Raw genomic sequence first — 25757 nt, forward strand, 5'->3', positions numbered from 1 at the left:
TGAACTTTAAGAAGGAGGTGGACAGTCTTGAGAGGGTCCAGAGGAGGGTCACTTGTATGGTTAAGGGTTTACAGGCCACGCCCTATGAAGAGAGACTGAGGGACCTGGACCTCTTCAGCCTCCTCAAGAGAAGGCTAAGAGATGACCTCGTGGCCATCTACAAATTCATTTAGGGGGGGTACAACAAGGAATCGGAGATACTCTGTTCACCAGGGTGCCTCTTGGGGTAACAAGGAACAATGGTCATAAACTGACAGAGCAGGTTTAGGCTAAACTTCAGGAAAAACTTCTTCACGGTGAGGGTGGCCAAAATTTGGAATGGGCTTCCAAGGGAGGTGGTGCTCTCCTCTACCTTGGGAGTCATAGATTCATAGATGTTAGGGTCGGAAGGGACCTCAATAGATCATCGAGTCCGACCCCCTGCATAGGCAGGAAAGAGTGCTGGGTCTAGATGACCCCAGCTAGATGCTCATCTAACCTCCTCTTGAAGACCCCCAGGGTAGGGGAGAGCACCACCTCCCTTGGGAGCCCGTTCCAGACCCTGGCCACTCTAACTGTAAAGAAGTTCCTCCTAATGTCCAGTCTAAATCTGCTCTCTGCTAGCTTGTGGCCATTATTTCTTGTAACCCCCGAGGGCGCCTTGGTGAATAAATACTCACCAATTCCCTTCTGTGCCCCCGTGATGAACTTATAGGCAGCCACAAAGTCGCCTCTCAACCTTCTCTTGCGGAGGCTGAAAAGATCCAGTTTCTCTAGTCTCTCCTCATAGGGCTTGGTCTGCAGGCCCTTAACCATACAAGTGGCCCTTCTCTGGACCCTCTCCAGGTTATCCACACTCCTCTTGAATTGCGACGCCCAGAATTGCACGCAGTACTCCAACTGCGGTCTGACCAGCTCCTGATAGAGGGGAAGTATCACCTCCTTGGACCTATTTGTCATGCATCTGCTGATGCACGATAAAGTGCCATTGGCTTTTTTGATGGCTTCGTCACACTGCCGACTCATGTTCCACTAGGACTCCAAGATCCCTTTCCACTTCCATGCCACCCAGCAGGTCATTCCCTAGGCTGTAGGTGTGCTGGACATTCTTCCTCCCTAGGTGCAGCACTTTGCATTTCTCCTTGTTGAACTGCATTCTGTTGTTTTCTGCCCACTTGTCCAACCTGTCCAGGTCTGCCGGCAGCTGTTCCCTGCCCTCCGGTGTGTCCACTTCTCCCCATAGCTTTGTGTCATCTGCAGACTTGGACAGAGTACATTTGACTCCCTCGTCCAAGTCACTGATGAAGACATTAAAGAGTATCGGTCCAAGGACCGAGCCCTGCGGGACCCCACTGCCCACACCCTTCCAGGTCGAAACCGATCCATCCACCACGACTCTCTGGGTGCGACCCTCCAGCCAATTCACCACCCACCAGCCAGTGTAGTCATCCAAGTCACAGTCTCTTAACTTGTTCACCAGTACGGTATCCCACCCCATATCGAAGGCCTTCCTGAAGTCTAAGTATACGACATCCTCCCCTCCTCCTGTGTCCAGGCGTTTTGTAACCTGGTCATAAAAAGAAACTAGATTGGTCAGGCACGATCTGCCTGCCATGAACCCTTGCTGATTTCCCCTCAGCATAATTTGTCCTGCCGGGCTCTCACAAATGTGAGCCTTGATAATTTTTTCAAAGACTTTGCCAAGGATGGAGGTGAGACTGACAGGTCTATAGTTGCCCGGGTCCTCCTTCCTCCCCTTTTTGAAAATGGGGACCACGTTGGCCCTTTTCCAGTCCTCCAGGACTTGGTCCGTGCACCACGAGCTTTCAAATATTCCCGCCAGTGGCTCTGCAATGATGTCGGCCAGTGCCTTCAGCACCCTCGGATGGAGCTCATCCGGGCCTGCCAACTTAAAGGCATCCAGTTCTTCCAAATGACTCTGCACCATTTCAGGGTCTACGCATGGAAGTCTGGCACCTTGCTGCTGCCTCTCTACAACCCCAGTGAGAGACTTGTTGTGCCCCTCACTTAGGAACACCGAGGCAAAGCACTCATTGAGGAGTTCAGCCTTGTCCCCCCTGTCTGTCTCAATTGAGTCTTTACGAGAAGGCTAGATAGGCATCTGGCTAGGGTCATCTGACCCTAGCACTCTTTCCTGCCCAGGCAGGGGGTCAGACTCAATCTGTTGAGGTCCCTTCTGACCCTAGTATCTAAGAATCTGTGAATCTATGAATCCCTATCCCTCTACGTTAGCTAAATTGGGACCAGAAAACAGTAAAATAGCAGCTTAATTTTTTAGGTTTTATCATCTTTGACTTCTGAAACTGAGAGCCTTTTCACCTATGAGTCGAGATACAATGTTTTAAGTTTTTTGTAAAGAGTAATAGGAGCATTTCAGCACTTCAGGGTGCTGACAAACATTCAGCTTCCCACTGTAACTCATGGTGCTTCACAGAAAGTGCCGTGAGTGACAGTGACCCTCTCTCCCCAACCCAACACAAGTTCACCATTGGGTTGGAGTCGGGGGGAGACACTTTGGAGACAATCCAAGAGAGGTTGTGTGCCTGCAGCCTCTCTTCCCTAGCCACTCCTCTCCCTCAGCTCGAGTGCTGTCTGCAGGATGGGAGAGGGAGAAAGAAGGGGAGGAGCTCTGGTCTGGGACTTGCCCTGATTTTGCTGGAGTGGAGGGGTTGGAGCCTCCCCCAAGGTGGGGAGCTCCAATCCACCCACCCCCCCTACAGCACAGGCTGTGCAAACCCCAAACCAGGGCTCCCTCCCCTCCTTTATCCCCCTCCCATCATACAGACAGCACCAGTGGTGGGGCTGAGGTGTGCTGCATCAGCCCACCCTGCTTGCATAAAGGAATAACCAAAAGTTAATGAATCTGTGCTGCTTTAGAGTACCATTAAATGAGGATTAATTTGTCACATGATGAGGCACTTTTAAACTGCTCTGCAGCCATGCAGTTCTGTCAGGGCATGGCTGTTAGAAAGCTTTCAAGGGACTAATCATGTTACAAATATCACTTCTGTCAGCGCCTGAACTGAGGTGTAAGGGATCAGTATATAGTCAGAGTTTGCATGGATTCTTTCCAGCTAACCTATTGCCAATCTAATCCATTGATCACGAAGCACTCTTTCAGATTGCTACCTCAAACGAAAAAGAAAAAAAAATTTAAAAAATCTATTGCTTCAACACCTCTTTGAAAAGAATCATTACTCTAAGTGATAATTCATGTCAATAACTGATACTTTAGCCTGATTCACAATGATTGTCTCCCAAAATAAATCTGAATAACTTATAAATATTCCCATATTAATTCCTAATAGGTTACTTTGCTAGATATGTATTACATACTTTTACATACAGCTAGAAAATTGTCTTCAAATTACAAGACCGAGAGGTTCACTAGATTCTTATGATATGAAGGGTACTTCTCTTGCAATATTCTAAAGTAGAATTCTCTCTTTTTTGTTAATTCAGATGGCCCAGTGTGCATGTTTCCTGGGGGTACCATTGGGTATGGTTAGGCTTTCATTTGCCGTGCTACAAACTTCTTAGACAACACTGCAAAAATAAAGCACTATGGGAGCATATAGGCATTCCAGATACCTGGCTGGAAGGCTGCAAAGTTCTTTCAGCCAATGGAGATAGGGGGCTGCCCCTTGGGTCTCTCTAGCCCTGGGGAGTCCAGTCACTCAAAGGTTGCCCTGTCCCCTGCTAGAGGAGAAGGAAAAGCAGCAGCTGCCAAAGAAAGTCATCCCCCACATCTTCACCTGTGGGGATGGCAGGGATGAAGAACTGCTTTCTTCACCCTCACAAGCCCCAATAGTGTCATTGCTACAGTCAGAGTACCAGCTATTCCAGGGCTGTTGCAGCAGTGATAGGAATTCCATAACAGTAACTCTCTCCTTCACTTGTCTCCTGTTCACTCTGCCAATCAGCTGATTGGTGAAGCTGGCCAGCAGCAGAACTTCAGCAGCAAGAATTGCTGCCACTGCTTTATGAGACCCAGGAAGAACTAGGGCTCTTGAAGCAGCAGTAGGGTCCCAGCAGGGCTCCCTGACCACTCATTTCTGGATGGGTTATCAGGAAGTCAGCCAGTCTCCTTCCCTCTCTCCTAAGAAGTTTTCCTTTGAAAGATATTCTGTTTTGTGGCATTTTTGCCATCTTTGTTAGAGCTACAAGGGCATATTTCATGCTACAAATGGAATGCCTGCCCATGACCATTATTGTAGATTGTTAATATATAACTATACAACACCTTGTACAGTCTGTTTAGGCAAAAGTTGAGGTAATCCTTCAAACTTGTTAAACTGGAGGCATGACAACTATCAGTGTAACATGCAGCTGTATAAGCTGGGGGGTGGTCCTCACAGATTTAGATATGCAAACTGTTATTTTCCTTTACTTAACCAAACAAATGACATTGCAGACAAGTTCATTTGAAGATGTATTAAGTTGAGTTACTTGCTGGTGTGCATTTTAGAATTCTTTCTATAATTGCTTGCAACTTCTATTACTTGATGGCTATGCTTGATTTCTTTATGCAGACAGCTTTGGATTTTTTCAGCTTAACTGTAATATGTGCATCTACCTTGCGTAGGTGCATGTCTTCCACTTTTACTAAGGATGTTAGTCTCTGAGTCATTATTCTTGTTTACTGCTTCATTGTTGTTTGTGCCCAAGACTAACATCTAAGTTTATCTGCAAATGAGTCAGGTGTCCAAGATAATAGTAGGTGGTGTTGTCTCATAAGCATTACTCAATAATGTAGTTTCATTTTGATCAAATGTGTAAGAATTTAGAAACTATGCATTTTCATTTCTTTTAGACATACTGGCCACATCCACATGAGCTAGTACATGTTTGTTGTGGCATCTCAAAGCAGTTTGAGATGCCACAGAAGACACGCCATGAACTAAAAAATGTTCCCCATGCTGCATATTTGCAATGTGAACTCTAAGTTTGATATTGGGAAATTCCATCAAAATAAAAGAAAACATGCTGGAAAAGAGTGGCATGGTGTGTGCTCCTGGAGCATGCCCAGAAACAACTGGAGGCTGGGTCCTCCAAAGAGATGCTCTAATACCCAGCCAGAGGGTCTCTATTCCTGCCACATACCTCTGCTGCTCCAGCAGTGCATGGCTGGGAGCAGTGGCTCAGAGCTGGCTGGGTCCCAGACTCTGTCCTGGGTTGCTCCAGAACCTGCCTTGCACCCAGGTTGTTCCCTGGGCCCAGGCACAGCAGCAGGACCAGGCAGGCTGCTTTGCAGCCATGCATAGAAGCCAACTGTGCCCATGTCTTAGAGGCAGAGGCACCCCATTCTCAGCTCCAGGCCAACAGCAGAGTCAGGATGACCTGGAGGCTGTGGCAGGAACCATGGGCAATCCTGGTAAGCAGAGACATGGGTTTTCTTTTTCCTGTGGGAAAACACAAATTTTCCCTTTTAAAGGGAAAACTGTGGGTTTCCCCATTTACAAATGGCTCTCTGCAGGCTGGAAGAGTTACAGCCTGCAAGACCTACTATCAAGCAGGTGGGAAACTAAGTCAGGGGCAGCAATGGTGCTCACCCAGCCTGATGGCATGTGTGTGGATGGGTGGGCTCCATGGCTGTATGTGTGTGGGGGGGGGATTGTGTGGATGGATGTGGGGACTGTGTGGGAGGTGGGGGACTGTGTGAGAAGGGTGCTTCCCCATGGCTCACAGCTTCCACTGCCAGCAGCAGCAATGAGCAGCAGGCCCTCGGGGTGTTCATGGCCCACTGCAGGCAGAGCCCCCCAGTGGTGCGTGGTGCCACCCAAATCCCAGGGGCTACACATGGTGCTTGGAACCAGTCCAGCCTGCTAACGTGTGCCTTCAAACAGGACTGGGCCAGTTCCTGTCACCACCCTGGGCTCCCAGGACTTCAGGGCCTGGATGACTCCTGCCTCTGCATGCCCACCACATGGGGACAGGAGCCGGCTTGTTCTAATCGTGCACAGCTCCTGTATGCAGTGCCAGGAGCCCCACATGGAGGCAGAAGCCAGCCTACTCCTGTCCAAAGGCATACACCAGTAGGCCAGGCTGGCTCCATGAACCAGGTGTAGCCCCCACGACTCACTTAGGTAGCATCGTGTGCCACCAGGGGGTTCTGCTTGCAGAAGGCCATGAGTACCCTGATGACCCACTGCTGGCTGCTGCTGCCAGTGGCAGGCATTGTGTGCCATGAGGGTGGGAGGGTGGGTGTGAGGCAGGGCCCCTCCCCAAACCCCACACACCCACCCACAAATGCCACAACCACAAACCCCACACCCACTAACCACACCCAACCACAAACCCCACACATCTGCCCACACCCACCACAAACCCCACACCCACAAACCCCCCACACCCACCCACAAATTTACCTACAATCCACCCACAAACCCCCCATAATCCACTCACAAACTCCACACACACCTCCACAAACCCCACACCCAACCACAAACCCCACACCCACCCACAAATTTACCTGCAATCCACCCACAAACCCCCCACAATCCACCCACAAACTCCACACACACCTCCACAAACCCCACACCCAACCACAAACCCCACACCCACCCACAAATTTACCTGCAATCCACCCACAAACCCCCCATAATCCACCCACAAACTCCACACAGTCTCCCACAAACCCCACACCTACTAACCTCACCCAACCACAAACCCCACACACCTGCCCACACCCACCACAAACCCAACATCCATAAATCCCCCACACCCACTCACAAACTTACCTACAATCCACCCACAAACCCCCCATAATCCACCCACAAACTCCACACACACACCCCCACAAATCCCACACCCACACTCCCCAGAAGCCCCACACCCTTCCCACAATCGGTAGAACATGAATTTGAGGTACCGCAGCCCAGGTGACTGTTCAGTCCCTGTGTGGGTTTGGCAGGCACACAGCCATGGGACCGCAGGTCCAAGGGGGCGGATGCTGTTGTAGGTGGCAGCAGGTCACAGCCAAGTAGCCCCCACTGCCAGACTGCTGCAGTGGGTGCAGGGGTCATTCTAGGTTAGGGCTGCTTCCGGAGACCAACTAACACATGGGGCTAGCATCCCTGGATACCAACCAGATGGACCTCAGAAGCTCCTGTCTGTCTGTAACATTCAGATATCATGGGCCTTAAGACCCACCCAGCTAATTAGTAGCCACTATTGTATGGGGGCTAATGGGTGAATGTTACAACAAAATACTTGGGACAGCTAAGGAAAAAAACAGGATAGGAGTGTCGTGTGGGTCAAAGGGTCAGAACGTGAAAATAAGTGCACCTGAGGGGGCCACTGAGCAGAACCCCCTGGGCCACACCCACCGGTCCTCAAAGGCCTCCAAGGAGCTGGTGGATGCCATCCACTGGTGCTCTGCCCAGAAACATGCACAGACAAGTGAGAGGAATGTGGCCCCATAGTCTCCAGGCACCTTCCCGGCCAGAGCTTCCTTCCTGGTCAAGTACAGGGCCCACTTGGCCAGGTCCAAGAGGAGGTTGACTAGAAGGTCCCCTGACTTGGTAGGTCCACAGAAGAAGTGACCAAAAACAAAAAGGTGGGGGGTGAAATTCAACCAGAGCCTCAAGAGGAGGTTCTGGAGGTGGAGGGGCTGCAGCCTGGTGCACTCGAGGGTCCTCAGAAGTTCCTGAGGGCAAGTAGCCCTGAGCTGCTTGCCAGGGCAGCTTTTTATATTGCTGGGGCAAGCACAGGTGCTGTCTCCACCCTGTAGCTCCCCCTGGCTGCAGATCCTGGAGGAGCTGGGCAGGGTCAGTTTGCCCCAATTACCATAATTTGCCACACACCAAAGTGCATGTTCAGGCACATATACTAAGGCACAAATCTCTGGCACAATTTTGTGCCGCTGCTGCTTAGCTGCTGCAAGCACACATGCACCCATTTCTGGACATGCCTCTGTTTTTTCAAAAGTGACCCAGCTTTCCATTATCTTTTTAGCCTTGATTTGTTACTTGCAAGTGCTGACATTTTGAAACACCAACAAGCTAAGATGCAGGTCCTGCCCATTGCCATGCTTAGTATGGCCAGTCTGATTGCCAGTACTCTTTATTCAGCCTTGTAATCACTTAACTCATCACAAGGACAGAAACTACTCTGGCTTCCATGGATGCTTCCATTCATTTGCATCACTGCAAGGGATGAAATGTCGCTCACAGCCAGTGACTAGCATCTGTCCCAGGTGGTTTGAGCATTCACAGAAATCAGTCTGACCTATTTTATTTGGAAGGTTTATTGCTTTTTTGTGTTCTGTCTGAAATAGTTGTCATGAGTTTCAGAAGATTTATATAAGGCACGGCTACACATTGCCCTACATTGTAGTAGTGACACACTATGTCACCGTATGATGTGCTATGGTGATGTACCAATCACTTAAGTCTACACGTGATTGGCAGTTACTTTGCTATAGCAGTACACTCCCTTGTTTTAGCTCACCGCTACGGCAAAATAGCAGTGAAAACTAACCGTGTACCATATGCGCAGCACAGTATGGGCAGTTACTGCACTTCCTTTTGGAAGTACTAAAGCACGGCACAGTAACAACATCACCATTGGGTGACGTATAAATGCACTCAGTGTAGGTTTACTATGCAGATCCCAAAATTCCTCTTCTTTTTATTGGTTTATGTTATTCCCTTAAAAGTAATAATGAACTGCTTATAAGAATCAATAATGCTTTTGTAAATAGAGGTGAAGAAGGAGAATAAAGGTGACTTACCTCCTATCATCCTATATATTAACCACATAAAATCATTACCATTAAATTTACTGCATTTGTTCAGCCTGCCCAAATTTGAATGCAGTTATATTAATACCTCCATAGACCTGTGCAGATTATATATATATATAAATGTATATGTTTGGGCTGGCTGGACAAAATGAAAAAATAAAATAAAATTGAATTTGAAATGAAAATTTTCTTAGTGACATAACTACTCCTTCCCCCCCCCCCCCCAAAAAAATTCATTTTGGGTCAGTCACATCATTTAGTCAATTAAAAAACAAACAATTAAATATGGGGGGAGTCCATTCAGTGTAAACAAATTTTGACATGAAACATACAAGCTAAATGTTTCACTTCATGTCAAAACCCAGGTAGCACCCAGGTGGATGGCACATGCAATTTTTACTTATTTTGGGGTCCTCATGCTCTGGGACTTTTAAAACCATGCACCACTGAGCTGGGCATCACACATGGCTTTTACTCATCCTGAAGCATGGAGACCCTGGAATTAGGCTGCAGCAGTCCAATCTCAGTGCTCCAGGACCTCCACACCCAGCTATGTTTTGACAATCAAATGATCTTTGACTGGGGCCAGGGCTCACATTGGGGCTGGATCGCTGTTCAGTCCCTGGCCCCAGCTGATAATCAGCTGACTGTGGGCATCTGCTTTCAACTTGCTAGTGCTGGGCTCATGACCACAATCTCCCCCTGCACTGGCAAGTAAAGCATGATTTGGGGTCTAATCCTTGGTCCCATATATGTATGATAGGGTGTGCAATTTTTGGGATCATGGATCAGATCCCATCACACCTTTATGTGAACATCTGTCAGTGACCTGTTCATGTTAAAGAGAGTTCATCTGTTCCTGTCTCCTTGCTTTCTAGCCACTTCCAAATGCTTCTTCATAATTCTGTAGCCACTCTTTAGGTGGACTGGATTAGTACAGTCCAGTAAATGGCACCAGATATAGCTTCATTGCTTGAACAGGAAAGAATAACATCTTTAATATTGGGAGTCAGCAAGAGTGCCAAAAATACCCCAACCTCAACCCATGCCTTGACTTGGCATGCCAGGGTGGAGCAAGTGGGTGTCCCAGGGACATTCTCAAACGTACGCCTGCCCACTTGCTTCTGGGCAACCACCTATCCACCTCATCTGCCACACCTTGATGTTCTTAATTATCTGATGTTAATCAGATAATCGGGGCAGGCCCTGATGATAAGGGCCTATGTACATGACTCCAACCTTCCCTCATTGTGTCCCATGCCTCGCAGATGTTTTGGGGCCTAACACCCAGGCTTAACAAGTTTCCTTAACATAAACTCAGAGCCCTATGGCCCCACACTAGGCTCCTAGCCCCATCTCTGGGCCTAAAAGCCCTATCTCCAGGCTTCAAACCTCTCACTGGCTCCAAATTCTGTCCACAGGATCTGAGCCTCTCACTGGGCCCCAGGCCTCTCATACCGGATTTCAAGCCCCTCACATCAGGACTAGGGCTCCAAGCCCCATCCCATTGCACTCACCACATCCTTATCCTAATCCCTTCACCCGGGAACTCCCCTGTTAACTCCCCAAGGCTCAGGACCCCACCACCCTGGAGTCTTACTCTCAGCTCCATTGAGACCTCTGGCTCATCTGCAAGCCTGTGGACTACCACAGGTCCCTCCACTTGGCCTAGGCCCTGCCTCAGTGCTCACAGTGAGCCTGGGCTCCCCCTGTCCAGATCTCACTACCTACCAGGGATGTGGGAGCTGGGGTTAGAAGGTGTCCCATACTCGCCTTTCACCGGGCAGTAACTGGCCTGGCACTTCTGGGGGACTATCCCGCCACAGGTGGTCCCACTAGGCCACCCATCTCCATCAGGGTGCAGTTTCTAGTCATGCCTGGGACCATGGGGCTTCCTCCTTCCCCATAGCCTCAGCCCTTACCTCCAAGTTGTACAGAGCAGCAGCAGCTCAGCCAGTGGTGCCTCAGCAACTCCTGGCAGCAGACTGCTGCCCTGCTGTTCAGGGCCTAGCCCTTATATATAACAGCTGGGCCCTGTTCCCCAATCAGGCATCACTACCTAATTGGGTAACAGTCAGCTGCAGGCTGCCTGGTTGCTGCCCATGCCTCTAGGAGTAACAGAGTACCCTGTGCTCTATTACACAATGGCAGATGAGGGGGAGTTGTGAGGGGTCCAATCCTCATTTCTGGTGCTGGGTGCATGGACACCTCTAGGTGGACAGCAGGGTAAGGGCTGGGGAAGCACAACCCTGGCCCCTCCTCTTAGCAACAAGCCAGTTAGGGGCTCTGCAGACCTCAGTGCACTGTTTTTCAACCTCCCAGCCACCTGCCATAGCCCGCCTGGACTCTGAGCAGGCCCCTGCCTCCCTCAATGGAATCTGGGCTGCTCGCAGCAGGCAGCAGGGAGGCTGCAAACAGCTGCACCAAGGTCAGATGAGCCCCAGCCCAACTTGTTGCTGGAGGCAGCTGCACATGAGTCTCCAGGTGGACAGTGGTGGAGGTGCCAAGTTTGCACTGCCCCAGCCTCTTCCCTCCAATGTGCCCTTAGGCGTGCATGCAGCTGCTGCCAGGGCTTGGCTTCTGGAGCCCAGTGCAGCTGTTTGTGACCTCTCGGCTGCCTGCCACATCTGGCCAGATCTCTCGGCAGTTGCTGCCTGCCATTGAGCCCCGGCTGCTTGCAGCAGGGTGTGCAGCCTCCCGGCCGCCTATTGCAAGCAGCCCAAGCTCTGTAGCCAGCAGCAGCTGCCCAAAGCCTGGGCCAGCTATAGCATGCCAAGCAAAATGGCTTAGCATGCCATGCTCTGGCACGCACGCCAGGTGTTGCCGATCCCTGTTTTATATGCTTTTCCAGACGGTGGTGATATAGAGGTTCTTTCTATTACTATGAAAGAAGCTTTTACTTTAAGCCAAAGATATCTTGCTGAAAGTATTAAGTTCTATTGGCTTTCTAAAAGCCAGATGAAATTGCTCCTGAATAAATGGTGATCTATGTGTTCTGGTAGGTGCACATTAAATTGATCAGATTAAATGTTTAGAGACCAATTAGTGGGAAAGGCCAGTAATGTGTAAATCCATGCAAGGGTGTTACTTGAACCTAATCTTACTCTGGAGAAAGGCCTTTCTCTTGCAAGGCTTATTGAATCAGTTATTAATAATACAAAGATGATTGAGCGGGAGTTTCTTAGCCCATGGAAACAATTTATACTAGACAGGGCCAAAAAGCTAAGTTCCAACAATATAAATGAATGTTTAATGCTCCCACTGTTAGCTAAAGCAACATTGTCATGCAAACCAATAATAATAATAATAAAATTCAACAATTATTTTTTACTGTGGTTCTCAACATGTGGCTGAAGCATTTCAAGTCACACAGTTCAAGATAAAACATCTTTATAGATAGAAATTTGGGCAGGATGACATGTACCGCTGTGCACAAAGGAACCCTGAGCATGTAGTGCTAGCTCAGAAACAATAATGAGTGACAGAAGCAGTTCCATATTCAGGGATCAAACTAGCTTTACATGGCAAACCTGGTTTTAAAACAAACCAAACAATTTCACTTCCCCAGAAAGAAATTTTACAAAGCAGGATACTTCACAGGAAAAAAATTGAGTATGGTGCCCTTAAAAATGTCCATCAATTTTTTTTTTTTTAAACATTCCTAATCTTTTTTGGCTCATTTTATCTCCAAACATTTTACTATGGGCTCCAAAATTGTTTGGCTTGTTTGTCCTTACTAAAAAAAGGTGTCTTTCAGATTTTCAGGAGGTTGGAGGGGTGGCAGAGGATGGGTGAGTGCAGGGTATTCAACTGGTGGCCTGCAGGCCCTGAGCCACCTGAGCCACTGCCACATGGCAGGGGTCTGAAAACCACCTGCCAGTCTAGGGATGAGCCACAGTCACTGTTCAGGGTGCAGGAGGGGGAACATGAGCCACTGGTGCTGCCCAGGGGGGTGTGGGCCCACATACTACTGGTGTGGTGGCAGGGCTGCCCCTGCCGTGTGCTGCCTGCACAGTGTGCGCTTGGGGATCACATGGAAGTTGGACAACCCTGTGCTAGGGCCATATGTGAAGAATTATAACTATATCATACAAGAGGTTTGATTGAACTGTATATAAACCAGATTAACTAAGGGCACACTAGCATGATGTTATGCACAGGAAGCCTCATCTTCCAAATGAAAAATGAGCTGTTTCTGAATGAAGGTAGGCATCTTTTGCCATGTTACTCTTACAGTTGGAGCAAAAATACCAGGTCCTGACTTGAGAGAATTGGGCCAAGATGAAGGAATGTACTAACCAGAAGTTTGTGGGTTTGTGTGTGCATATGTTAAGAAGTGCCAGTTTTAGTTTCTCTCACTTTCCCTGTCCACTATTTTCTGGTACCTGTACCTACAAGCCCGAGCTACACTTCATCAGAAATGATTGAGAACTAGAAGCCTACACAGAAATGTGGAGGGAAGGAATTTGGAGAGGCGTGGGGTGGGGGGCAGGACTCTGAGGGGCATGTCCTTGAGGTTTGGGGACTGGGCCATATGAAAGGTGCGGTATGGTACTATGCCTTTCTATCACAAAACAGGGAGTTCTGGAGGAGACAGGAGAATGGTGTGGCATGGGTGGGGAAGGAGACCATTAAAAAGAGCGTGCATGGAGGGATACAAAAGAAATAGGAGGAGGCATTGGGCAGAATTACAACAAACTTGAAAACACAATGGGTAAAGCTTGGAAGCCAGATTCTCTGGTTCACCAAGGTCACTCTGCACTGCTCACATGGTGCAAAGTAAATCAAAACAGCAGTATAGTCACAGGGGAAAATTCTCACCTTGAAAAATAAATTTCTATCCCTTCCCTTCCCATCTCTGGTGTAAGAGGGAGGACAGAGCTCAGCTAAGAATCAAAACCAAAATTAATCTTTTTTTACAATGGTTACTTTCCTTTTAAAAACAAGCAGCAAGAGATTATTTAATGGATCTAACCAGATTGCCACTTCATAATTTTTATACCTCATTGTAACTTCACCCAATTTGTACCAGTCACACTGTCTTAACTTTGCTCTGGATTTGTAAGTATGTACTCATGCAGACAGGACAAGATAAAGAAAAGGAGGGAATTTCTTTACATGCAATTTGCTTCCACTGAGGCCAGAAATAACCCAGCCCTGGAACAGGAAGTTGCTTTGCTGAGCATACCTTCATTTGTACACTTAAACTTCAGCAACATGTACAAAACCATTTTGTACTACACAATATGTCCCTTACCAAATGTTTAAATTAATGAACTCACTCCTGGGACTCCACCAGAGTTTCCATCAAATCTATGGAGAGAGCTTGGAGGTTATAGCACTGTAGTGTAACTAATCCACATGACTGTTGCAATTTTTTAACCCTCAAACTGATTTTACCAGACCCCTGTGGTTTCATACACTGTTTATTGGTCATGCTGTGAAACAACATGCAGTATAAACTATTTTGATGTCCTCTTATCTTGAATTTCTCCTATTTTTTCTTTGCCAAAAATGTGTCTCCTTACTCAGTGATGAGCTAGTTCTCCAAATAAAGCAGCCTTGACTATTTAAAAATAATTGCCAGGATAGAAGAACAAGTCTATATTTTCAATGAATCACTCTCATTTGTTGTTAAAGTAATTTACTCAGTGATCAGGGTACCATCCACTAGGATGGTTCCAAATATGCTGATGATGAGGAAAGAAGAAAGTAGAAGAAAATTGTCTTTTGATCACTTCATGGGACTTGCTGCAGATAGGCTTTGCACAGTTGATGAGTGAGAAAGTACACATTTCTGTGCAAAGATCACTTTTATTGGCCTCCTTACAATTTAGAGTGACTAACTAAAGTAGTTATTTCCCATCCTGGTTTGAAATTCCAGACAGTGGGAGCAGTGAGATTTGAAGAAAATACCATTTACAGTGCCTGTCATCTGTACCCTGCCTTCTGTTCCATGTTAATCATTTCCTTACAGCAAAAAATAAATCTTTTTTTGCTGCGAGCCACTAACTTGAAGCATTATTTTTCATGCTTTTTCCAACAGCAATAAGTCAGTTTTCACCCACTTCACTTTCTTAGCTCTAAAAGCACTAAGTTGTCTTGTACCTGGGGAAGCAAAAAATATATACGAGCAAGTGTCTGGTTTTCTCCACAATGACTATTAATACACTTCCCATGCAAAGGGTGTTATATACTTGAGAAAGTGGAGCCCTTTTGGCTAGAGTGACAACATCTACAAAAATCAAACTGCATCATGTATCCGAAGAAGTTCCTGAAGGTATCATGCCAATTACTTTTACTAGAAGGTGATGATTAATTGAACCTGTCTGGCATCTTAGCAGAGAGATCAGGTTCCTTATAAGAGAAAAATGCTTTAAGCAACCTCCACTCATAGCAAGGTTTTTCCAGGACTAAGAGCCCAAGCACTATTCAGATGTTTTTAGTAAAAACAAATTCAGAGTATTTTATCTTGAGTTTTTTTAATTTTGCACCAATTGGCCTTAATCCAGTGAGGTTGCTGAGCACTTCTAGAGACATACTGAGCACCCCTGACACTGTCTCTCTCTGAATTGGGGTGTTCATGCTAAGACAATGTCAGTTCATTATGACATTGAGCTATTTGGTTATGACACAGAAGAATATTTGACTATATCAGGTATCATTGGGTGAGTTGAGGGGATGTCAAATTACTTTTGAATAATCTGCAAAAATCTAATTTGGGCGGTGTTCTACCATCCTTCCTCATGTTGAATAGTACTTTATTCTGTTAATAGTTGCACATATTGCAGTCTAACACAAACTTTATTTTTATAAATTGTAATGTAGACACCTCAGTCATAAAACCTGGCTTCTTCTAAAGTCCTTAGGCCAGATCATAGCATCTGACAAAGCAGGTTGTTGCCTATGAAAGCTCATGCTTCTCTGAGCCAGTTTGCTCCTAAGGTGCCACTTTACCCTAACTTAGGTCAGATCATAAATTCATGTTTTCCACTAGTACAAGATCTGTCCCATTAAATGGTAAAATGGTGTACTTATTTATCTTTCAGTAGCTTTATGCATTTATTTCCAATTAAAATTGTAAATGACTTAATACGTTGATTAAGTGAAGAGCTCAGTTACCTGTCAACTTGTCATTGGGGTTACTGGTGCTACTAACTTTGTAGCACCTAATGTGGACAAATTGGGCCAATAAAAAGCAATAAAGAAGATTAAGAGACTGGAGACACTGATGTACAAGGAAAGATTAGGAAAATTTAAACCAGGTTTTCCCCTGTCTTTAAGACACCTCCAACCCCAAGGACCTTAGTGAAGTAGTGCACAATCCAAAACTATGTGGTACTTTTCTTGACAAGGTACACACACGCATTACATTTGGGTCTAAATGCCAATCTGTGTAGACATTTATAGGGTTTAAATTAGGCCAAAAATGGCAACCCTAATCTAAGTTCACTTGAGTAGGTGAACTAACTTAGATCAGGAATGAGTTAATCTGCTATACAACTCTAACCAGACTATTTTTAGTCCTCCTGACCCTCTCACCCCAAGATGGACATGCCAAACCATCCCCCTGTGAACTCTAATGCCCCAGCCCTCTGATCCTAACCACCCCTTCCTCCACCCCAAGTCACTTACACTGGGTTTCTAAAACAGCTTCCAGCACTGGCAAACATCTGCACATGCTAATTTTAGTCTATGATCATGCAGTTTAAAGCAAACCACATGATAATAGACCAGGTGCAGTGAATGTTTGTACCTTCATTCTGAAGAAACTTGAATTACCTTGTTGTTGATGATAAAAGAAAAAGATTGCTTGTCACCTTTCTGTAGGTCCACCTGTGATAAATCAAAGAGCTTCAAGCTTTACCTTTTGTGAAAAACATTTTTTGCAGTTGCTTAAGTAACATAGGAGTTCAACTCCCATTTTCAGAAGTGGCCATTGTACTTAGATTGCTCAGCAGTGTAGGCCCTGATCTACAAGGGACTCGGGTGTCACAACATGGGGCAGTCCAATGACTAAATTCTAGGTGCTGGGTGGTATCCATAGTTCTGAGCCATGTCATGGCTTCCTTTATGGTGCCTGGAGAGACTTAGGTTTGTTAGTATTGAATCCATAAAAAGTAACACTGTGAGTAGGGCACTATCTCAGCTAACCAGAGCCTTGCCACCCAGAGCCACGCTCTGGCTGCCAGCCAGGCTCCATGCATCAGGATCACCACTGCTGCATCCCTGGAAGGCCCCCAGGCCTCCAGGTAAGGTTGCTGGAACCATCCCAGTGCTGGCCCCAGCCTCCCCTACCCCAACTGGGGTAACCTGCTATGCGCCAGAGGGTACATGACACAGGCATTCTTCGGGGACAACTAGCGGTGGCACAAGATGTACCTTCTCTGGAACATAAGCACCTTAGTGCTACTGAGAGGCACCTCCCTCCCCTCAGGATTCACAGCCCAGAATATTCCCCTGAAGATAGGTGTCTATGGCCTTTCCGTCAATAAATTGATATGGATCACTCTTCTTCACATCACAGGTTTTAGCAATACCTGAGTCTCCTCTGCAGGCATTAAAACCCACATTTCTCATCTCACCAAGCCATAGGTTGTTCTGGGGTGGAGACACTTCCCTCCTCTTGAAAACATTTCACTTTGTATATAGCAGTATTTCTCAACCCGTGGGTCACAACCCAAAAGCGGGTCACAAGAATATATGAAAGGATCATAAACAAACTTTAAAAATGGATTCTCCTTTAAAGGAGAAAAATGTGGGAAACTGGATTTTTCCTTGAAGAGTGGCAGAGTTCCAGTCTGCAAGGGGCTGCTTGGGGCCCCCCTGTACCCTGCACACACCCTTCCCTGCCCCACACACTGGGGGCAGCGGGTCAGGAGTGAGAGGAACTGGATCAGGACTGGCCATCAATGTATACAAATGGATCCTGGTACAAAAAAGTTTGAGAACCACTGTATAAAGTATGCTACACTGCACCATACCTTTTTGAGGAGGGACTCTCTGGAGTCCCCACCCATTCATGTACTGTTTTCCAAACCTGGATGTGAAGGGATGAGGATGCTGCAGAAAAGCCCCTGCCTGAAGCCTCTCTCAAGCAAGAAGTCTCAACAGTGACCTCAGGAGCACCCCCAGAGCAATTTCTCTACCACATTTTCAGGTTTGGCATTTGCAAGTAGAAGTTGGTGTGTGGGGCACACTTGCAAGTGTCCCTCCCTGAAAGCAGCAGAGAAAGGTTGTAGGCAGGGTTGTAGAGCAGTGGCTGTGCACCTAACCACTTGCTACCCCCTCCCCCACCCCTGCTGATGACAGCGGCAGCTTCTTCGGGTCTGGGATCAGAGCAGGGGTGGGGCCCCACATGGGCTGATATGCCCCGGGCCCCGTACCCTGCTTGGGTCACCTCTGGTTGTAGGAATACTATTAGACTCATTGAGCCAGCGAGAAAACAGGAGTGCATACATCACTCTAGGTTAGTAGTTAGGGTACTCACCTAGATAAGGAATCCTGAGTTCTTGACTCTTCTCCAAGTGTTGTTTGTATATTGTATCTCATGACTCTTTTGATGTCATAAATAGTGGTCCTTGGGCAACTTGGTTGGAATTTAAACCTATATCATCTATGCATTGGCTCTAATACTAATTCGCAAATTATCTTGAGTCTTATGCTTTTTGGAAGTAGGGTAGGACTGAATTTCTGGGCCTCACTGTAGGCATCACACTAATGACCTTTCAAAGCTAGCAAGGATTTTTTTTGCTTTGATGTGTTGGCCTTGGTGGGGGGGTTTCAGTAACCTGGGTCCCGGTGTAATATATTTGTGTTGTAATGACTTCACATGTACAGGTCATCATACAACAGAGAACCTGGTACCCTTATAAACTAGACATGGAATTAATATTAGGCAAGGGTTTCTCCTAAAGAAGGTGGTTGGAAGATCTTGGATGTTTAAATGTCTGATATGGAAAAGGGCCAATTCCAGTTCTCCATAACCTAAACCATGTATGTGGAAGATCCAACCCGTGAACTGGATCCAACTTGCAAAGCCATGTTCTTTGTTCCTGGAGGGGCCAGGAATTCAGGAATATGTCAAACAGGGGTGGAGTCTGCTGCCAAATTCTAGAATATCAAGTCCCATCGAGGACATATGTCAGTGGCAAAGGGGAAGCAACAGAAGTGTTAATCCCCACAGCTTCCTGAGCCAACACAGAGGCTCTGAAACCCTCTATGGTTAATGTTGCCACCACTTGCAGCCTGCAAGGCTTCTCCTGATACCCCTGCCCTAAACCTGTGTACAATAGGAGGAAGTGAGGGAAACCAGCTGAAAGGGTCAGGGATATAAGAATGGCTTTGGGCAAATCTTATCTAGCTGATAGGATGTATAGAAGGAAAGGAGGCTTGCATTTTTGCCATTCTCATATTATTAACTTGATACATGAAGGAAGTTAAGTTGTGGACTAAATAAACCATTTACTTGGTGCCTTGTCCTTATTTCTACAGTATCTAGAATAAACAGTCCTAGTCCTCTGGGGTAGGGCAACTATCTACTGCATCTTAGTGCATTTGTCAGGTGACAGTCTGCCTTCTGCAATTGCCTGTAAATCCTTAAAAATATAAATAAAACACTTCTTGCTACAGTCCATGCAGCAAGTATTCCCGTAGTCAGAAAAAAACTCTCTATATAAAAGCCTTAGTCTGTCTATCTGTCTGTCCGTAATGCTTTATTCGCACTCTGATTGGCTGATTGAAGCAACCAATCAAAGTGTTCCAAGGGTGTTTGGACAGGAGGCAGCGGCACAGCAGAGCACTGCCATGACAGGGGGGACAGAGTGGGGGGAGCCCCATGGGGCCAGAGGCAGAGTGGCAGCAGCATGGGCCATTGGGTGGCAGCACTCCGTCCCTGCCTGCTCCCTCACCCTACCATCATTCTTGATGGGGAATTGGCTAGTAAATAATAAGCTTACCAGGATTCAAAGTATACTTCTAGTGTATCCAGACAAAAATAAGAAGTTAATACAGCACAACTCAGATAAGCTATTTGAGTTCAAAATGTCATTTTTATTTGAAAGCAAAAATGTTTCAACACATTAGGGCTGAACAAAGACAATAGGGATAGCTATCACTCAAATCTTTCATACAGTTAAAGCTCTGAAAAGAGAACACAGGCCTGTTTAAGCAAGCACAAGTCAGATAGGAGGCAGCCTTCAACTATGGCATTCATTAACACTGATGTTCCGCCTACAGTTTTTTGAAGAAGCATATGAGCAGCATATCAGTGTGTGTATGTGGGATATGCCAGGGATATGTTTGTGTTCATCTCTTCTAGTCAGGTTCATAAACTGTGCCAAATAACCTGGTATATTTGGATCCTTAATAATATCTCAGCCTCCAAGGAGCTGCGAATGTAGCATTATATTTAAAAGTCTTGCTTAGTAAACCAGTCCATTAGAATGATCTACAATACCTCATTTTTTGTTATTATTGTAAAGTTCTTAGGATATAACAACTCATTACTATATAAGTTGCCATTTGAGGAACTCAGATGCCTGGCCTGGTTTGTGAATTCTCAAACCTGAGTTAAGCACCTAAATTTTATATACAGGAAATGGGAACAGTTTGGTGCCTGAGACTGGGAATTTCAACAGCCAGCAGGGGGAGGCCTCAACCAGCCCACCAGAAATAGTAAACAGAGAGGGATATATATGAAGTTTTGCCCCTTTCCCCTATCTTCAACTATCTTCAGCCCTGAGTTGAGTGTCTGTATAGGATACTGTGTCAGTCCTTTGGGTTTAGATTACTGGCTAATTCATTTTTTAATATATGGCCCATAGCAAGGGCAGTCCCTTTAGGGGGAATCAGTCCTGGGTTCCAATCCCCCTGTCAGTGTTGTTTATGCATTTTTTATTGTAGAGCAATTGGTTAACTGATGCCTGGATCATAAACCAGAATCAGGCTCATATAAATTTTGGATCTCTTTCTATATACACTGGGACTGCTTCACAGGTGAGGTAAAAGGTCACCCTCATTCCAGCCCTGCGTGTAGCCTGGCGATTAGGTCACTTATCTGGGAGTGGGAACCCTGGGTTTGAACCTGCTTGAGCTGAGGACATCATTGCACTCAGATCTCTCACTTCCTTAGCAAGTACTCTAACTACTAACACAGTCTGTAACAAGTGCAAACCACCAACAGCATAATAAAAAGATTGAGTCAATTATCCATATCCAAAGGAATGACATGCATCTAAGGGCAGGACACAGTAATCTAACTGAGAACTGCAGACAGGCACCTGACATGCCCCTCTCTTTGGCATTTCCTATTCGGTAGCACGCTGGCCCTTAAGAATTTCCATTCTCCCTATTTGCTGAATTGGTGTTTTAGGCACTTAATTTGGGTTTCTGGATTCCAGTTTTGGAGCCTAGCAGTTAGAAGTTAGGTGTAATGATGCAGAACATAGCCATGTCTAAATTCCTTTAAGGACCTTGCTTTTTAGGTTAGGTGGTCCAGCAGTGTTTCCATTATAACTCCCTGTTTCTTTGAGTTGCTTCTGTTCAAAATAAGATAAAGGTAGCCTCAGATATCCTTACATCTATTGAGTTAAATTCAAACTAGCATTTCATATGAACAGTGTACTAAGTTTACAAATGATTAACAAAGCTAGACTTCCACCACTACACCTTTTTCATTGGGAGCTAACAGCAAAGGAGCTAAAGTGAATTATACATGCCTATTCCAGGGTGACCTATTGTATTTTTCAGGCTCCACAGTGATTGTCTTTTAACAGGGCCACCCTGCTGTTTCTACTGCCTAAGGCACAAGCAGAAAGATATTCACTTCAGCTCCATTTTCCTTAGGATGTACAAGAGTTTCTGCATCCAAAATAGAAAAATCCATCCTTTGAAATTAAATCTTAAATGATACATTCAAAATTAATTCCATGTAGGGCTTCTTAGAAGATGTATAATCTCACTTGGAGCTCACAAGGGAACACAATACCTTCAGTGTTCCCTAAAGTAAATGGGAACTCTCTGAAGAGCTGAATGAAAATACCACCAGTGATGTGGGGCATCTTGAACTTTTGAAAAATCAAATCTGAGCACCCGGAATGAAGGTTTTTGAAAAAAACTCCAGAAAGTAGATGAATTACTGAAGGTTCTAATTAATTAGTTAACTATAGGTTACTATAGGGAGTGACACTGCTTAATAGCAATGTGGGGAGCAAGATAATTATCATGCCTTTTCAATGTTTTGGAGCAAAATGTAGAGTGAAATCTTAGCTTGATGTTAATAGGAATTTTGCCACTGACTTCAGTACATGTGAGGTTTTGGCCATAACCTAGTATCTGTATATTTTCTGATGACTTCCCCAATGAAAATAGGAGGAAAAATTGAAATAACTTTGTTAAACTTTTAAAGTTGAAGAATACCATTGGAGACCAGCTAAACTCTGGGAGGAATAGAAAGATTCAGTAGAGAAAATATATTTCTTAATACTTTCACTGACATAGGGATAAATTATATAAAGCTGCAGTTAAAAAGAAAAAGAAAATATTTTTTTAAGTTTTCTGTTAAGGGCATCTACATAACAAAGCTGTAGTAGTTTAAGCTTAAGGTTTGTCTGCACTGCCAAAAAGGAAGGGCGTGAATTCAAAGCATATTAGCTACACTTTCCAGTTACACTGCTAATGTGTCAACACAGGGAGTCAGTGTAGAATAGCTCATATACTGTAAATTCACACCCGGCCATAAAATCATGCAAGCTAAGTACAGACAATCCAAGGCTTTTTGTACAGACAAAAAGCCTAGGTCTGAATCAATTCAATCTTCTCAGGTTAGTATAAGCTGCATAGATTGGACTGATAAGCAAGTGAACAGACATTCACTTTTGATTCCAGAAATGCAGACACAGACACATGCCTCCCTGCTCACCTGGAGATGATAGCTTGGGTCAAGTCCCACCCACCCTGAAAGGTGGCAGTTTGCACGGGAGGTGCAAAGCATCCTGGGATGCTGGGGGACTGTCAGTTCACTTGAATCTGGAAGGGACCCGGGGCAGAAGTTCAATAAACCAATTTAAGCTAAATCAGTTAAATGTGATACTACATCCATTCAGGTTTATCTTAAACTGGTTTCAGTCATTTTGAAAACAGTTTATGTGCACTGAACTTCTGGGCTAGGGACAGGCATTCAAAAAGCCTAAGCCTGAATTGATTCAATTTTTGCAGGTTAATCTAACCTTGCTAGGCTAAATCAGTTTGTAACCTGGACAGACATCCCAGAAATGCAGGGACATGCCTGCAGTGGCTTAGGCTAGAAGCTAGGGGGCACTAGAGCAGCCCTCCCTTTGCTTCCACAGAGCAGAGCTGAGGTGGGGGGGAGCCAGGTCTCGGCAGGACACTCTGATTATTGCTCCCCGCCAATCAATCCAGCAGGGAATGTTTATCACGCCTAACTCAGTGTTTATCAACCCATGTAGAAAACAAAGCCTCTCTCCACTAACTAATGGAGCTCTTCTTAAACAGCTCTTCCAAAGAAAGACATTAAGCTACCTGTTGATTAGCTCCAAAAAGCCTGTCTGCCTCTGTCCTCTCCCACAGCACAGACCGTAGCCAGCATGTGGTCTGCTAGCTAATGCTGAGGTGTCTGTGTAAGGCAGAGGGGAGGGAGGGATAATCCCTGCTTAGCAGGGGGAAGCCAGGCAACACTCTGTACCTGCAAGTCTCTGCCAGAGCTCTAGTCAGGGAGCAGAGGGGAGGGGCCAGCCCTGCTGTGCAGCAGAAAGCCCCACTGTGGCATCTCTAATGGACACTGTGAGTACCATACCGACTCTTGGTCAGGGTCCCCCAACTCTTCTGCCACAACTTGTTGTTACCTGAAGAAAGGAGGGGTTTAGTGGTGTTCTTCTTCCCAAGCGACCTGACGATGGGGGTACTCACAGCAGTGCCGCAGTGTTCCTTGGGGATCCACCTCTCCTACACCCCATCCACTCTCCAACTGCTCTGGTGTTCTGCTCATGGTTCCGCCGTTCCCAGCAACCCCCCTTTTAGGTAGTGCCAGCAAGTCCTCTGAGTGCATCTGTGAGGGGTGCAGCAAGCTCCACAAAGTATGGTATAAACCTGCAATAGTAGTTGATGAGCCCCAAGAAGAACCAGAGTTGACAACGGTTGCGCAGCTCTTGGAAATGGAGTATTGCCTCCACTTTGTCCGCAAGGGGTTGGATATCTCCCTGGCCTACACAAAACCCCAGATACTTGGTCTCTTTAACCGCCAGTTTACCTTTTTTTGGATTGGCAGTCATCCCAGCTGCTTTGAGCTCTCCCAGGATGGCCCTCAGGGCATCAAGGTGTTGTGGTCAATCCGGGGTGAAGATGATTATGTCATCAATGTATGCAGCCGCGTATGCTGCGTGTGGTGCCAGCAGGGAACCCATAAGCCTCAGGAAGGTGACTGCAGCTCCATTCAGCCCGAAGGGCATTCATACAAGCTCAAATAGGACCCACAGTGTTCCGAAAGCTGTCTTGGCACAGTCAGCTGATCTCATCGGGATTTGTCAGTACCCTTTGGCTAAGTTGATAGTAGATATATACCTCGCTTCTCCAATTTTCTCCCTGGGGAAAACCACCTCTGAATGCCTGCCTTTCCCATTTAAGTGACTCATGGGAAAAGGAAGCCCTTCCATCACCCATTTCTCTACCCCTTAGGAGCCTAAGGAGTTGTCAGCTGTGGAAAGAGGGAAGAGAAAGTGCTCAACATCTCATGATTGCCCTGCCCCCTTCTATCTACTTTTGAATCAGTCATGGTCTAGTTTGTCTTCTGCCCATCTCTTCCCTTTCACCTCACCATCATAGAACTACACAGCCAGGGCAGGAGAAAGAGAAGGAAGAGGATAGATACAAAACTGGAGCACTCTTCCCATAGGCCTGGGAAACATGACCATACTGCAGCTGTCACTGTCATCTTGGAAGAAAGAAGAGTAGACAAAACAAAGGCGTGCTACAAGGGGGTAGGAGGGAGAGAGTGAAATGAATAGCTGTGCGGAAGAGTGGATAGCTACAGGGTAGGGCATTCTTTATCTACCCTCACCCATATACTTCATCGAGCTTTGGGCAAGTTTCATAGGACTAGACGCAAAAAAAAAAAAAAAGACTTCGGCATTGTGGTCCTATGCATTTCCTTGCCTAACTTTTAAGTGCCTGCCTCCTGAACTGGAACCCGCAGTCCTGAACTAGGCCCTGAACTCCTTATACATTTTAGGGTATGTCAGTAAAACTTTTGTGGTGCTTCCAAGAGCTTGCTGTCTCATGACTGGAACAGGGTGTTCTTGTCACAAGTCCTGGAATGCTCCAAAAATATATATACAGATGAGGCTCAGAGCACCCTGGTCCAGCTTTACCTCCTGGAGGCTGGGAACACACTAATCATATGCTACAGGCTGAGAGAGAGGGTGACAGAGGGATTCTGGGTGAACTGGTGACAGAGGGATTCTGGGTGAATGGTTTGGGGTCCCATTTGGTGATATTTGCCAGATATTTAAGGCTGGTGAAGATATAGGACTCAATGGAAATGAGAAAGAAAGGCATAGTTCAGCTGTGGGAATGAAGAAGTCAAAATGTATGTAGTATAGTGGCTCACCATGACTTGAAAAAGAGTCAGCACTGAGGTGAACTGTACTTAATAAACACTATTTTATATCTTCTTCAGGTAGCCTGTAGTAATCTATCCTTATGCTAAGTTCCTATCAGCATTTTTGTCCAATATGGGCCATGTATTTTATGGCCATGATCAGTGTTGGCTGCATTTAATCAAAACTTCAGTTTCTATTACTAAGTATATGCTGCTTTTGGCAGTAGTTTACTGATAGACAGTGTATTTGATAAGGTTTCCTGAAATGCACATATAAGACATGGGACTTTTTCCTCATCATGATTAGAAGGAAAAACCTCATCTTGCATTCAAGTAAATATGGTAAGTTGTATTTGTAAGACTAAATGGTTCTGTTGGACTGGTAGTACTGAGAGG

The 25757-nt window shown here is 46.0% G+C and overlaps 1 protein-coding gene across 2 annotated transcripts in view; it reads left to right on the top strand.

The window, feature by feature from the left end:
- The window catches only part of KCNQ5 (potassium voltage-gated channel subfamily Q member 5), a 635336-nt gene that overhangs the window by 503900 nt on the left and 105679 nt on the right, over positions 1 to 25757 (top strand). The gene's annotated exons all lie outside the window — the stretch shown is intronic.

This window comes from Alligator mississippiensis, chromosome 1 (assembly GCF_030867095.1).
Source record: "Alligator mississippiensis isolate rAllMis1 chromosome 1, rAllMis1, whole genome shotgun sequence".
Lineage (NCBI taxonomy): Eukaryota > Metazoa > Chordata > Crocodylia > Alligatoridae > Alligator > Alligator mississippiensis.